The 17,218-nt window shown below is 35.2% G+C and overlaps 1 protein-coding gene across 2 annotated transcripts in view; it reads left to right on the plus strand.

Annotated features, from left to right (window-relative positions):
• Nucleotides 1–1,466: 1,466 nt before the first annotated feature.
• Nucleotides 1,467–17,218, plus strand: part of LOC123566562 (cartilage matrix protein-like) — a 110,262-nt gene continuing 94,510 nt past the window's right edge. For both annotated transcript variants that reach the window (XM_045360787.2, XM_053549734.1), the window contains exon 1: nucleotides 1,467–1,623. The gene's annotated coding sequence lies outside the window, so the exon portion shown is untranslated. The remainder of the gene's footprint in view (nucleotides 1,624–17,218) is intronic.

The raw sequence follows: 17,218 nt of genomic DNA on the forward strand, positions 1-17,218 counted from the left end.
TGTGTGCAAGGGTTCGGCGCGCACAAGATTGCATATGCAGACTGTATGTACATAGTATGTTAACAAGAAACAAAGTCCCATAACTCTGCAATTTTTGTTGTTGAAAGAACCTTACATGACCCATGCACAACTACTGTTGTTGCTGATCACTTGTGTGAAGTTTCATTAAATTGTGTCAAGGGGATGAGGAGAGATGGTGCGCACAAGATTGTGTCTATGTATATATATATATATATATATATATATAGTAACAAAAAACAAAGTCCCGTAACTCTGCAATTTGTTCTGAGTATTGAGCGTGGCTTTTGTGAACACAATTGTAATTTCGAAACGCGTTATTACGTCATGACTGTTTTACACGCATAGCGCGTGGCCGTCGAAATAAATAATTCACGTTTAACAAAATCTTAAAAACAAAATTGGAGTAATTTCAATCGTGTACGTAACAAAATACGGCATTCCAAACAAGTGTGTGAAGTTGGGTTGGTGAGAAGTTTGACATTCGACACTGGAATAAAGAACGAATGGAACATTCAAACCATGAAGTTGGCGATAAGTTAATTACACATTCAACATTGGACATTCGAAACAAAAAGGACATTGGTCATTCAAAACCAGAACGATATTGGACATTCGAAACAAAAACGACATTGGACATTTGAATCAAGACCAACATTGGCCGAGGACTTATTGGCAAACACATTTTTTGCAAGTTTGGTGAAGATCGGATGAGAAGTAGAGTGCGGACAAGATTTGTGACAGACAGACAGACATACGGACACACAGACAGGAAAATATCAATATGTCTCCCACACCACTATAACTTCTCTTGAACTTAACAAAGCATGATCTGTGGCATTCTTAATAAGTTTCTCTTTCAAATTTGTTCAAATAGCTGTACTTGGCCCCCTAAGCGTTCGCCAGAGCTAAAATAGAAAAATCATCACGTGTAGGCTATGGGCCAGAGTGACAAAGCCTCCTCCAGAATAGGGAAATGTTGGTAAACTTCACACACTTTCGTCGAGGCGTTGCAGATATACGGTTGTTACATTATGTTACCTGTAAAAACTTTATAATACTTCATTACTTACTGAGAACAAATTTTCCAATTAACTGTCGTTCCTTGTAACTGTTTTGTCATATCTGAATTTTCTGACCTGTCAGAGATATATTATTATCATTTTCACTCAAATTCCTCAAGCCATCTCTTGATCTTAAAAAAGCTAGTTTTGCTTATTTCATTACATCTCATTTGCGTCATTTCTCAATTTTGTTCAAGTGGTTCCGCATAATCTCAGAGCTAAAAAAAATAATGATAAAAAAACTCCATTTTGCTCAGTTAATTCTGTTTATTAGAGCTTAACGGAAGTAAATAAAACTATTAAAATAAACATCTCATTTGTCATGCGTCACCATCTGTTTTATATCTGATAACTCAGCTGAAGAATTTTGATTGGTAAACACTAGTGTACCAAATGCAGGCGATTATATTTGGGCGGATATAAAAGGGTTTACATACAGTGATTGTTATTTATAATTAATGCACTTCCGAATTCATTACGTAAACAGTGAAATGAACTAATTACCATTATGCAACAAAATTGGAAGTAACATAGAATAAAAGTACGTACTTTTCGTTATTTCATAGCTTCACGTTTTGTATGAAAAAAGACATGTGAACATTGCTGTACTGTTTCAGTTGATGAACAGCAAATTTTACAAATGTTTTGAATCTGTTTGCCTAAGATGTAAAACGTTGTAGGGTAATGGTTACTTTCATCTCACATTAAATGTACAATAAATAATAAGGTATTCTTGTGAAAAAATTAAAAGACTATTCAGAATTTGTGATTACTGTACATCAAACTTTGTGTATTACTATGTTTCATTCTGTACGATGTCAGTCTGTTTCATTTACTAAGAAAGTTAATAATTATTCTAATATGCTGTCACGTTAACGTGCGGTGACGTCAAAGTTTTTGTTGCTACCAAGAAAGAGCGCTTCTATATTTTATCTGATTGAGGTCATATTAGAATCGAAATAATTTACATCAAAACCGTGTTTTAACACTTTTTATACTGGGGCGGTAATACGTCGTACAAATTATTTCACTCGGGCTGCGCCCATCGTGCATAAATAGTGTTAAAACACTCTTTTTACTGTAAATTATTTCTTAATTAAACTTAATTAAATGAGGTCATGTCCTTTCTATTAGTCGTTTTGATTCAATTCAAAGTAGGGACGATATCAAGTATATATTGAAGATTGCAATTATTTTTTATATTCATTTCTTGTAGCAACAAATCTTAAAAATGTATTCTTTCGGCGTGCTGTATCCCAATATGCTTATAGGTTAAACTAATTCCAACATGACAAAACGTCTTTAAAAATTTCATGGCATAATTTTGAGATATTGCATCTAGATTTCTGAAGTGACTGATGTCCTATACGCGAGATGGCATTTATTGCTGAAAATATGCTGTATGATTATTCTGGTATACTGTAACTACGGTCACATATTTCTGCCGATTACATATATTAAGATATACTGGAAGAACTCGCTTAACTGGTTTAATAATTCTAACCAACTTTAATAGATACACATTTTTTAAAGAAAACTCGTGAAACAGTTAATTTGTGTTGATGTACAATCTACGAGCCATTCTAATCAGTCTCTTTTTTTGTTGATCTTTTAAATTTTCCTGCACGTACGTCTATGTACATGTACGCGTATATGCTCATGTATTATTCATAACAGTTAACAAACACCTTGGTTGGGATTTTTCACGGATAGCACTGATTTTATGAATTGCTGAGGCTGGCTTCCTGCGTTACTGCATTTTGCTGCCGCTGATCCTTTGGCTCCTGCGTTACTGATCAGTTCAGGCATGAATCGCATATCGGCCTTAAGTCATTTAATTCATCTTTTGTAGCACTAACGTATATTGTTTGTTTATCAGAAAACGCACTGAAATAACGCATTTTCTGAGTCATGGCATTGTTAACCTGTTATTTTGGCATGGTTTCCCGAAATATTTGAGAAAAGTGCTTAGATTTGCTAGAAAACAAATAGCAACGAGTATTCCATAATGATCAGAGCACATCTTGCGCTATATGCCGTCTCTGACAATAATTTTCTTACTAAAACCGCTCCATTTGTTCCGAGATCTTACGCATTTGATGCGGGTTTTCAAAGTAACGATTGGACACAGTGAAATATGAAGACTACTCTTTTCAGTAATTTCTCTGTTCTGGTTTGTACTTGTGATACTCTCCGCTAAATGTCTTTCAATGTAACGTGGCATTGTTGTCCGTTATATATGGCTCCTTCAGGAGTTAGCTCGGAACAAGCGTTCATATGTTTTCCTGTGTTTGAAAGTGGAGCTATATGAACAAACAAACCTCTGATCTGAATATAGTTCCTCAACGACTTGTTGTAGCAAACACCCTGCAATACTTTTCTTACACGGTTCAGTAATATCAGGAACAAAATGTCCGATATTAAAATATACTACAAGCGCCTAAAACTGTTAGTGCTATTACCTTAGGATACGCAGCCCATAGCTCCTCAACACGCTATAAACATACAATAAACATAAAATTAGGCTTCCCGTACCTGTCGTATATGGCGAGACATTTAGTAACAAAAGGCATTACATGCATAAAGGATATATGCTGTAAGTATGTACTCAAGGCCTTTGCTGAAGAAAAGAAACATCATAAAGGGCTCTAAAATCAGGCAATACTTTCTAGACTTTCTAGTCATTTTCAGAGTTTAGGACTTTTTTTTACTGTAATGCATAAGTATCTAAAGATTGTAAAATAGAGATGAAATTTTGTTGGAATTTGTTTAAAGATTCTACTTCAATAAAGTATTTTGCAAGAGGATATTATTTGTTCATTGTACCATGTATACTATGAACAGTATAAAAATACACTTGGCGTGTTGCAGTTATAACAATTACTTGAATTCCTGTAAAGCTACGCATTTCATAAAAGTGTCAGAACTTGCTTCGGCGTGTCTAGACAGTTAAATATCTTCTTAAATGAAGGGTGTAGAACATTCCAATTGTTAAACAAATAAAAACATCAATTTGGATGACATAAAGCAGACTTTTGCAAAATGATAGATTTTTATTCTTCTGTTGAAGGTTTTTGGGAAATTATACGTTGTGTTCGTATAACCGCCACAAGTAACAGATCTATAACTTGAAGTTCAATGTTATACATAAAGGTCAAAGATTTTACATAATTTTTAGCTCACCTGAGCATGAAGTCAACATCTTAAACGAAATCTCCTCCCAAATCGCTGGTCCGATTTTGAAATAACTTAACACAAATATTTCTTATGTAAATCTTTATCACGACTGTCCAACTTATCCCGATTCGTAAAAAAACATGGCCGTTAGGGCAGCCTGGACACTTTCCCTATCGTGTAAATATTGGAAATCTTTTAGGGATAATACACGTTTTTGTGTATTAACGTCTGCAGAAGCCCGCGGGATTGTTGTGACCAAGACCGTGTATTGTCGCTATTCTTGCATAAAAATCACTATGTTGACCATATCAATACCAATAATGCATTGTTTTCATATGTGATGACTTTACGATTCCGGTTCATTTTTAATTACCATTCTGTTGTAAACATGTTTTAAATATCCATAACCAGGGCCCAGAAATCAACAACACTTCCAAAAGCATGTAATGAAGGTTTTAACCGATTCTTTTATCTGTCATTATTACAAACATAAAATTAACCATATTTTTGAATATCACTTAAAAATTTGGTAAACTGGAACACAATTTCAAAAGTAATAACTTTACAATCGAATTATTTTGAGTACGAACACATTTAGAGTACGAATTAGTAAGCTTTCAAATGTTTTATCCAAATACTTCGCGATATTAGATAAAAAGCATTCCGATTGATACGTACAAAAGCATTAAAAATGATTCATAAAAACAGACAATTGCAGAAGTTACACGCAGTTCTTATACATTCACGGTTATCAACAAAAAATGAATTGACTCCGACTTCTAAAAGGGATGTAAACAAGGGGTGGAGCGAGTACGTACATTTTGGGGTAGTGCGTTTGGGTCTGGTAACCGATACAGCAAAACATACTTTGGATTAGATTGCATCTTTTATGCTACAAGAAGAGATAATTATGGAAAAATCAAGACGCAGATACCAGATATCAACCTGCGCAGAAATATATATACATCCCTGACAAAGCATTTCAAAAATAAAAATCATGTATTAACAGCACATGAATTGCCTTGTTTGCACACGATTTTTTTTCCATTAATACATGGGCGGTTCCAGTAAAAAAGGTAGCGATCTAAGGCCATCATGGCCATCTAGTTCAAGACCAGTCTATATTCTTTGTATGCCCGATAAGCATGGCACAAACAGACCGAGACCTCACCTTGTAAATCAAGGTTCATATTTTGGGTCATTTTACTTGTCCAATTCATAACTTCTGTAGGAATGGGTTGATAGTCCAATAATGTTGACCATATCAATACCAATAATACGATCACGTGCGGAACTCAGACAAATTTTAGAAGTCAACTGTCAACTATATACATGTAGTCAGGCAAAAAAAATGTGTGGTTCATGTAACATTGGTAAAACAAAAATAGGGGAGGTAAATAGGGTTTTTTTTATCCCAGACGCAAGTGGTTACAGACACTTATGTAATAAACATACCACCAATACTAGTGTATGCAATTCTTAGTGGCATTTTGTTATTACATACACCATATTGCACCAGGATGGTCTAGTGGTCAAGACATAATCCCTTCTTCGGATTGAAACTTAGATTCGAATCCTTGAACTGGCAAAAATATTAAACTAGAGTTCTGTGTGGAATTCAATTTTTTTAGCAATACTGAAATGGGACTACCGGTATCTACATCTACATGTTACTTCCGAGCAATCGTTTACGGATAAAGTCTGGAAAAACAGTGTGTTAGTTTACAACGGTGCAAAATTAAAACAGTTAGGTTTAAAAGATATAGAACAGTGCTAAAAGAACGATAAAAATAAGGGGAGATTGAACTCTGGCATGTGACCACCGCCAGTCTGTCAGAGAAGACATTTAGGCTGGGGCTAGACTGAATATATATGGGGAGAGCATTTAGTATCTGATGGTTCTGGGGAAGAAAGAATTTGAGTGATACTGGGTGCGTGACTTGCGTATGAGAAAAATATAATTTCTTTCGTTTGAGCAGACGAATAAGAAAGAAATTATTTTCCTTTCAATCGTATGTAGTCTCCGTTGTCAGTTCAGCTTTGGGACACTGACCATTCTACACGTTAAATTTTTGTTTATATATATATTTTTTAGAATACAAAGAACTAAAATTGGCGAAACAAATCTTGTGACAAGTAATGTTTATGGTATACATCATTATCGTCGTAGCGTATGATTATTTTTACGAATATGATAATTTCACTATGAACATGTGTTTAAGGTATATTAGTTATAGCATGCTTTGTTGCTCTGATTTCTATATGATAGACTAAGCTATAACTCCAGAATGTAGTGTGTGTATTTTAAAGATATATGGAAGCACAATAATTTGTGTAGACTGTAATTTGTGTTTCAGTGAAATGTGATTCCTTAAATGAGTTATAGGAAATGTGAATTTAATCTTTCAAGTTCATGAGCAAGATACTGTGAAAACTGAAGAGTTTATGAACATTATGATAAACATAACTGGAAGTGTTTATGAACATTAAGATAAACACAAATGGAAGTGTTTATGAACATTATGATAAACATAAATGGAAGTGTTTATGAACATTATGATAAACACAAATGGAAATGTTTATGAACATTAAGATAAACATGGTACTTAAGTTTACTGAGTTTATGATGTTGATGCTGTATTTATGATACATGTAGTTTGGTCAGTATGCGACCCAAGTGCTTTCCGCAATTTCAATATGAAATTTTGAAATGATAGTGAGTTTTGTTGTTCTTTTCTTAGTATTCCAAGGAGACGGTATAAGGTTTAAGGGAATTTAGGTTTCTTGTTGGTAACAGGTTATTGTGGTCAACAAAGACAAGATTATACTGGATTCTATATAAAAAGATATAGTCTTAGTTTTGAATTCTATAATGTTCTAGAGATTTCCACTGGAGTTCTTTGAATTATTTTAGCTACACTATCAGTAAAGTCGTAGTTGTTACAGACATATCTAGCCACTCAATTTCACTGGTAAGGTGTTTTTGCCAGGGGTGCCAGACAATGGAGCAATATTCTAACTGGGATCTTGCATAGGTGTTATAAGCTGCTTGTTTGACCTGTTTTGTTTTCACATTTATTTTTATGAATCTTAATCAGTTATTTGCCTTTGCTGTTATTGTTTATATGTTGGGTCCAGTTTAGGTCTTTTGCGATTGTTACACCAGGATATTTAGATGACTCGTTTTTAGTTGTAGTTGTAGGATGTAATGGTAGATAACTGGATTTTTTCTTTCGGGCTATTCAAGGAACATTCCTGTAAAGATTGATCAAAATTGGCCAAGTGGTTTAAGAGATGTCATTTGAAGCCTCCCATGGCTCTTTCACATTTGTTGCCAACTGCAAAAAACTTGGAGCCATTTTATAGCCAAAAAAAAGTGCCAAAATTAATAACCATTATTTTTTTAATCTCTATTTCATTTGATACTTTAACTTTGAACCAGTACATCCTAATATTACATTGAATTTAGAACATAGTTTTTAATCTTCTCATTAAAATGTTTTAGCCATTTTTCAAGAGCATTTCCAAAGCAATAGTAATTGCTCAATCTGTAAAATTACCCCTTTAATAGTTTGACTTTTTCGAATTATTTCCCTTTAATGGGCATTTTCCACTACTTAGATGTTGTTAACACATGAATATTTATCTCCTTTTTTTACCTTTGTATTTCAAAATTTGTGTAAGGTTATTTATTACAAAACAGAGTTGTTTTATTTATTTTTATGACTTTTCAAAAGCTTTTTAAAATGCTTAAAGTTCCGTTATATATATATTTCAATTTCTAGTTTCATTCTATACATAATAATGTATAGCGAAAATACCACCTAAAGGTATTAGTAGCTCTTTGTTTTGAAGCTCTTAGGTGGGGCTTTTATAAATTTATCCCGTGTATCAATACATTGGGCACGTTAAAGAACCAAAATAACTGCCTTTAGTTCAAATGTATCTCAAAGATTCTTCTGCCTTTAGTTCAATTGTATCTCAAAGATTCTTCGACTGAAATTTTACGAACGCGTAGATTTTTTTAACATATTTTACGATCGCGAACGCGTAGATTTATCTAACATATTTTACGATCGCGCGTACAGTATAGTTTTAAAATCGCATATAATTATTTCTAAAATATTTTTTAATCTTTGCGAGCGCTTCGACTTATCATTATTTCCAGATTTTTTCGGTTCTCGTGATCGACCATTACTTCGGGAACCATTACTTCGGCGAATCGGCTTGATATATAGGCTGAACACCACTAAATCCAGCTGTTCTTTATTTCATATAAAATCCACTCACTTCATAACGGTGTTTCAACATTTTCTAGCATATCAGATTTTCAGAGACTTATATTCCCATAAAGAACTAGATCGCTACTTTAGAAAAACAAAAAGAAAAGGGGGTGTTAACTTTTATGTAAGAAAACTACAGTTCGTTAAATACAACCCGCTGAATTTACTACTTTTCGCTTCTTTCAATTTCTCTTTTCGTGACATTAAATTCTTACGCCGCCATTTTTATCTAGCATGCGATAGGAACATGCCGATTTCATTACAATGCAAAATGATACATACTGAAACGCGGTAGGGTAAAAGTAAGCACGTTGCTGCCGAGAAAATGCACTAGGAAAGGAAAAAAGATTAGTACTATTTATATTTGAACTACTTGTGACTAGACCTGCGGAGGCTTACATTCTATTTGGTAGTGATCAGCCTATAAGAGAAAATTTTTGTCTGATTTTTCCATGAATTTGCATTCATTCTCAAGGTACACCTATTTCACAATGATTCTGCTTTGTTTTGGTGCAAAATATTGAGAAAATGTAGAGAAATGACAATTCATTACAGATCACCCCCATCCCCAAAAATATGCAAAATTTAGCCCTGTGCAAGCAATATTTCAATTAATTTTACCTTATTCGTGGAATTTACATTTACCATCCATTTAATCGTTACGATGTTTGTCATTTTCATTCAGAAACATGCTAATTTCAATATTATTTAGACAACTGAAGTGCTAAAATGCGAGAAAAGACATTTACTAGGTCCTAAAACGAACCAAAATAGTGCCACCTGGTCGAAAATTCGATCTAAATTCCAAAAACACAAGAAATTTAAGCGTTTTCAGCCATTTGTTACCGTTTTACATCATAAAGAATAGATTAATGGCATTTCCATTCATTTTCGAGGGCTTTCAGAAAATAACATGTATTGCCCCTTATAGGCTGAACACCACTAAATCCAGCTGTTCTTTATTTCATATAAAATCCACTCACTTCATAACGGTGTTTCAACATTTTCTAGCATATCAGATTTTCAGAGACTTATATTCCCATAAAGAACTAGATCGCTACTTTAGAAAAACAAAAAGAAAAGGGGGTGTTAACTTTTATGTAAGAAAACTACAGTTCGTTAAATACAACCCGCTGAATTTACTACTTTTCGCTTCTTTCAATTTCTCTTTTCGTGACATTAAATTCTTACGCCGCCATTTTTATCTAGCATGCGATAGGAACATGCCGATTCCATTACAATGCAAAGTGATACATACTGAAACGCGGTAGGGTAAAAGTAAGCACGTTGCTGCCGAGAAAATGCACTAGGAAAGGAAAAAAGATTAGTACTATTTATATTTGGACTACTTGTGACTAGACCTGCGGAGGCTTACATTCTATTTGGTAGTGATCAGCCTATAAAAACTGTATTGTCTTCTTGGTGTATTGTCTTCGTGTATTGCTAAATATCGGATTATCTATCGATAGACGCTTTCTTTTCAAAGCGTTTCATTTCGTACTCGATATTTTTCGTCCCGGGCTATTTCGTAACCGCGAAATATTTTCGTTAAAAAAAAAAGATAAAAAGTCTTAGGGTCGGCGGTAAAAAATAAGGTCGGTCGGGTTACCTGAACCACAAAATTGTTTTGGGGGGCCTCATTTTTCTGGTCTGTTACATCTATATACAAGGAAGGATAATTAAATAACATGATATATTATATACTACTATATATTACAAGCCGTAAAACTTGTCTCATGGACGCATATTCCAAGCGTTGTAAATAAATAAGGCGAAAACTGTTAGACTCTCACAACATACTGCTTGTCTTTGCTTAATTTGACCATGAACGTGCAACAGGAAGCTCAGTTTAAATGTATTATGTAAATTTGACATAACCAATACAGTGGTCATCTGTGATCTACTTCTATTTGTTGTTGTTTTTTTTAGCAGTCAAAACTTGATGTTGTCATTTTCGTATTTGGCATCCAGCAATCATTTGACTTGTTATTTATTTTTTATTGATTTAGTAAGTAAGATATATACTAAGAGTTCTGTGTGCAGAAAATATTAAAGTATTATTTCGCCCTCTCTTTGAATCACTCGCCCAACCTTCCTTAAAACGTTTGTGCCACATAAAGACGACAAGTTTCCTGCTAACATTTGCCGGACTTCAGCAAAAGCCAAATAATTATTAATTAGCACACGACCTTTGCTCACGTTTAATATATTTTCCCTTCATCCTGTAAAAGAGTTATTTCCTTTTTTCTATTTCTAGAAAAACGACCTCAAAGTTTCAACATCAGCTTTTCGGATTTTACTCTAAAAATAGTGACACAGATAAAGAATTACTATAAATGAAAAGTCACCATTCTTATTCGATGCAAGGTTGAACAATGATTACATACATACAAGATTTTCTGTGCAGCGACCAATTGTTTGCTTTCTGTCAACTTTAGAAGTTGTACACATGATGACATTTCAGCGTTTCTGTGCCACCCATACCGCTTTTTGCTATTGTTTTCGAACACATACGTTTTCTTGCGGCAAATAGTCGACGTCAGTCGATCAATGATACACAAACGTTTCAGTTTATCCCCACAAAAACGTGTGAAAGCGTTTTGTTTACGACGGAAGTATTGCAGTTTATTTGATGTTATGATTCGGTGGATAATGTTATGATTCTTCAAAGGGGGTTATGATTCTTCGTAAAACAGTATCTGTCGTAGAAAATCCAAAACTATTCTGTCATGAAAAGCAAAATTAAACCATTGATGTGCAGATTACCATGTCTGCATTGAATATCTATTTGTTGTTGCTTATATTATTTCAATAATCTCAGTTGTTTTACGAAAAATTCTTTAACTTTCCATATTAGAAATGATATCGTAGGAAATTTCAATATTTTCAATCCTCATTACTTATTTTTTAAAGTACCACATATACAAAAAGAAAAAGAAAAAACGACATTTAAGGTAAATATTAAAGATTGTGTTCTAAAACGTGGAATTGCTTGAAGTGGGGAAAAAAGCAAATAAGAGTGTTAAAAAAGACACTCAGCTGCAACGTGTTTACAGCATGTCTGTCATTCCTGTTGGGAGGGCATTCATTAATGTTGTAAGAACTTGTTGCCCAACCGTTTTTGCTTTACTTCTTTAAGCTGTGTTCATGTGCTGTTATTGTAAATATACAAATGGAATATGATTAAACTAAACTACGTCTTTTATTTCCATTTTGGATAAGAAAAAGAAAAGAAGACACAAATTTACAGTCCACAAAACTTAACCTGAAGTACATTTTAATACACTTGGAAATGTCTACATGCGGTATACTTAGGTCACCTCGCAATGTTAAACAGGTTAACTTTCATCCTAGATCAAAGACATCAAAGAGTAAAGCCCAAAATAAATAAATAAAAAATTCCCGACAATTTTCCTTTGAAGTTTTGCTGCCGCATGCTTTTGTTTATTTTAGGTTATCAGATTGTGTCTAAATAGGGGGCATCTTTTAAAAACACTGTAAAAGTAGGATTTACGAAAATCCAAAGTAAGTAGTTTTTTTTTTAAATTGATATTGGATGTGATATTCTTCTGCAAGAATGAGAGTTTTTGTTTAAATTGCCAGATACTGTTTCCTATGACAATCTATTATGTCGTCATTACACCCAGATTTTGGGTCATTGGTCAATCTCAATATAACTTATGATATCTTAATGTCATGTCTCAAAATGAAAGCACTGCATCGGGCTATTTTCTGTAAAAAAGAGTCGTTTTCTCTAATGCAATTATTTTAAAATAGTGCTTACATGAGCAAATTATGTTGAATTTTAGATTAACAACCACTGATCTTTTAATAACCTCTGGATTTTGTGTGGTCCGACGAACCAGCTAGCATTCAGGATTCACTGCTCCGACCGAAAATACACAGTCCCGGGTCATCGGACCACCGTTTGTGTGTCGATCCATGCATTTGTGGTTAAATTCCGTTTCGACAGATATTGTTTTAAGAAGAATCATAACCCCCTTTGAAGAATCATAACATCATCAATCGAATCATAACATCTAATTAACTGCAATACTTCCGTCGTAAACAACGCTCTGTCACGTTTTTGTGGTGATAAATCAAACGTTTGTGTATCACTGATCGACTGACATCGACTATTTGCCGCAAGAAAACGTATGTGTTCGAAAACAATAGCAAAAAGCGGTATAGGTGGCACAGAGGTGACATCCGCAATACTTTATTTATATTGTGGCCACAACTTAGTAAATCGTGGCCACAATTTAGTAACTTGTGGCCACAACCTAGTAAATTGTGGCCACAATTTAGTAACTTGTGGCCACAACTTATTAAATTGTGGCCACAACTTAGTAAATCGTGGACTCAATTTAGTAAATTGTGGCCACAATTTGATAAGTTGTGGCCACAATATAATAATTCATGACCACGACCTATATCAGCCAATCGAAACTATAAATAGATGGATAGACGGACGGACAGATGAATAGATTGGATGATACCTACGTACCTACCTACTTATTTATTTATCAGCACTTCCGGCCGTCTATCTATCTTCCATTCCTGTCTTATCCTTTGCAGTGACGTAGACATTTTATGCGTTCATTTCGTATGGTTGCTGATTTCTGCCATTTTGCGCTATCTCCCTGCGGCCCTTTTCGAGCGAAAACACGAGATTTAACTATTTAAATGCGGGAACGCAGGCTGAAAACTCTCCAGTTACTAAAGTGCCCTTGTGGGGTTTCGGCCTGCCTTCTCGACATTTTAACTTTCTAATTCTCGCGTTTTCGCTCGACGGGCCCGCGGGCTGAAAATATAATTTAATTTGGCTAATACGCGAATTGGCAGAATTTAGCATCCCTACAAAATGTACGTGAAAAGTGTCTACGTCCCTGCAACGGGTTAGACAGGAATGGAAGATAGACAGACGGACAGAAAGACAAATAAATAGGTAGATAGGTAGGTACCATCCAATCCATCCGTCCGTCAACCCATCCGTCCATCGGTCCGTCCCTCCGTCGATCCATCCATAAATCTACCTTTTATTCCTGTTTAACATTTGCTGGTACGTAGACACTTTCGTGCGCTCCTATTTTGCACTCATATACAGCAGCGAAGAAAAAACATTCGTTTCGATTGGCTAATTCTGTCATTCCGCGTTTTAACCCTATTAAATTACATTTTCGTCTCGCGGCCACGTCGAGAGAAAACACGAGAATAAACAAGTTCAAATGTCGAGAAAGCAGGTCGAAACCCCGCCAGAGAGATTTAGTAACTGGTATGTCTGGGGCGCGGGGCGAAAACACGATAATTAGCGCTGCTTAAACTTTTAATAGCGATTTATCGCCTGGTGACCCCGCCGGGCGAAAACACTTGAAATTTACAACTAATAATGGCAGGGGTTCGGGGTGATAACTCGCTATATAGCGGGGGCGAGGAGCGGAAACATGATAATTATCAAGATCGCGGGGTGAGATTTAGTAACTGGAATGTCGGGGCGCGGTTCGAGAACACTACGTTTAAGCAGCGCTATTCATCGTGTTTTCGCTCCCCATCCCCGACAAACCAGTTACTAATTCGCACCTAGCGACCCCTGTAATTATCGTGTTTTCGCTCCGCGTCCCTGCTAAAATAGAGAGTTTTCAACCACCTGCGTCCCCGCATTTTAACTGGTTAAATCTCGTGTTTTTGCTCGACAGGGTTGCGAGGAGATAAGGCAAAATGGCAGAAATCAGAAACCATACGAAATGAACGCACAAAAATGTCTACGTCACTGCAAAGTATGAAACAGGAAGGGAAGATAGACGGACGGAAGTACAAACAAATAAATTAGTAGGTAGGTACGTAGGTACCATCCAATCTATTCATCCGTCCGTCCGTCTATCCACCTTTTTATCGTTTCGAATGGCTAATAAGTCGTGGTCACTAAGTTGTGGCCACAATTTAATAAGTTGAGGCCACGATTTACTAAGTTGTGGCCACAATTTACTAACTTGTGGCCACAATATAGTAACTTGTGGCCACGATTTACTAAGTTGTGGCCACGATTTACTAAGTTGAGGCCACGATTTACTAAGTTGTGTAAAGTATGTAGTGTAATTTAGTAACTTGTGGCCACAATTTACTAAGTTGTGGCCACAAGTTACTAGTGGCCGCAATTTTAATACAGTATTGCGGATGTCACCTCTGTGTCACCGTAGAAACGCATCATGTGTACAACTTCTAAAGTTAACAGAAAGCAAACAGTTGGTCGCTGCACGGAAAATCTTGTATGTATATATAACCATTGTTCAATGGTGCACCGAATAGCATTTGGTGATTTTTCATTTATAGTAATATTAGAAAGAAAACGTAAGAAATCTTTACCTGTGTCACTGTTTTTACGTGAAAACCATCATAACCGGAAATCACAACAGAAGCATTTTCATACATAACCGAAAGGTTATGATTCTGGAGATTACCGGGCGTGTAGTAAAAGCAGAGTTTTTCCCTATGATTTGGTAAATAATTGTAATTGCCCGGCTGTTCTTCCATACATTGTAATTAAAATTATATATAATAATATTATAAAGAATATAATTAGCTACAATCACCAAACCTCACATAGTTATTAATTACATGAACTTTCCTAGCATGTAGTATAAACCCCCTTAATCCAGTAAAAACAGAGTTTTCCCGTTGATCTGGTAAGTTTAAAAGGTATTTTAGTTAGAATGAACAAACGCCAAATAATTATTAATTACCTTTGATCTTTAATTGTAATTACTGTAGGGCGGTGATGCACGCGCAACATTCTTTAGGATAACTTCATAACCAGAGTTATTGTCTTTTATTGTTTTACAATTCATAAATTTACATATCAAAGTAATCCATTGAATTAAACACAAATATAGATCACAACAAGGCAGTGGTGCATGCACATCTTTCATCAGGTTCTCTTCAGTTACTACAGAGTTATTGCCTTTTAATTGTTTTGAAATTCATAAAACAGAGTAACCCATAATCTTCATTAAACTTAATAAAAATATTCACAAAACAGAGTAACCCATAATCTTCATTAAACTTAATAAAAATACAGACCACTATAGGGGCAGAGTTTTTCACCAACAAACCATTACACAGTCGTATTGTACGTATTTACTTGTGTGTATCTGGAAATTAGATATGTAATGTAATATAGTCCCCTCATTCACAAACAACCTGTTCAGCGGGGAGATATAAATTAACTGAAGGCATATAAATTAACTGAATTTGCTTAAAATTTTTATTTTGAAGATAGCTCAAAGATAGAAAAAAGTGTTTTTTTTTATAGTGCGCTTGTTCAATAAATTTATTTCAATAGAGCAGAGTTAGTTCAGTATGTGATGCAACAAAAAAATAAAATATGAGCCGTGCCATGAGAAAACCAACATAGTGGGTGTGCGACCAGCATGGATCCAGACCAGCCTGCGCATCCGCGCAGTCTGGTCAGGCTCCATGCTGTTCGCTTTTATAATCTATTGGAATTGGAGAAACTGTTAGCGAACAGCATGGAGCCTGACCAGACTGCGCGGATGCGCAGGCTGGTCTGGATCCATGCTGGTCGCACACCCACTATGTTGGTTTTCTCATGGCGCGGCTCATATATAGGTAAAAAGCAGCTAACGCCTAACGGCGTTCTGGCCGGGATTTCCGAATTAGGTGATAATGAGTTAAAGTTCTAATAAAGGCATACAATAAATAACCCCTATACTAATAAGCACTACTGAAAGAAAAAGGGGGAAAAAAAGAAATGGACAGGTAGAAAATGAAATTAAAGAAATAAATTGGTGTAAAAAATCGAAGCAAGAAAAACACCAATCCCTGTGACCTTGACCTTTGACCCCAAAATTAATAGGGTCATGTACACATAAAGACCAACATACGTATGAAGTTTCAAGGTCCTAGGTGAAATACTTGTCCAGATATTGAGCGGAAACCATTTTCCATATTAAGGTCCCCGTGACCTTGGCCTTTGTCCCAGTGACCCCAAAATCAATAGGGATCATATACACATCAATACCAACATACATATGAAGTTTCAAGGTCGTCGATCAAGTAATTGTTGAGAAAAATGAATGAGACTCACTGTTCCATCCATCCGACCGGACAACCCTAATCTAGCCGGATTTTTCCTCAAAAAACCCGGCCAAAAATATTACATGTAACTAGGGTTATAATGAAACATGTTGTAAAATGTGGAGAAGCGCAATGTTTATGAAAACGTTTTTAAAGGCGCTCGCTCTTCATACAAACAAGACAGTACAAAACATGTAGAACTTAAAGCATACAGAAAAGCTTTCCTAAACGAGTAACACAGACTCGCTTCTGTTTGAAACAAATAAGCATGACCAATCTTCATTTGAAAAGGCATGACCAGACAGGTGTTAAGCTATGTCAAACAATGTGAAAAGAAAATAAAATAATAAAGGCGTTGCAGGAATATGTTACTATTTATGCTACAGAAATCGGACTACAATGTTGAGAGAGAGAGAGGCGTACATCATCACAATTATTTGAATGCATTTTTCAATTGCCTACCAATTTAGTTTATACATAATTTATGTTAGGTCGATTGTGAAGGAAGTTCTGCAACTTATATTAATCACTCTCGACACCTCATTCCTAATGGAATCCATCGCCACAAGAGTATTTATTATA

This window comes from Mercenaria mercenaria, chromosome 8, assembly GCF_021730395.1.
Source record: "Mercenaria mercenaria strain notata chromosome 8, MADL_Memer_1, whole genome shotgun sequence".
NCBI lineage: Eukaryota > Metazoa > Mollusca > Bivalvia > Venerida > Veneridae > Mercenaria > Mercenaria mercenaria.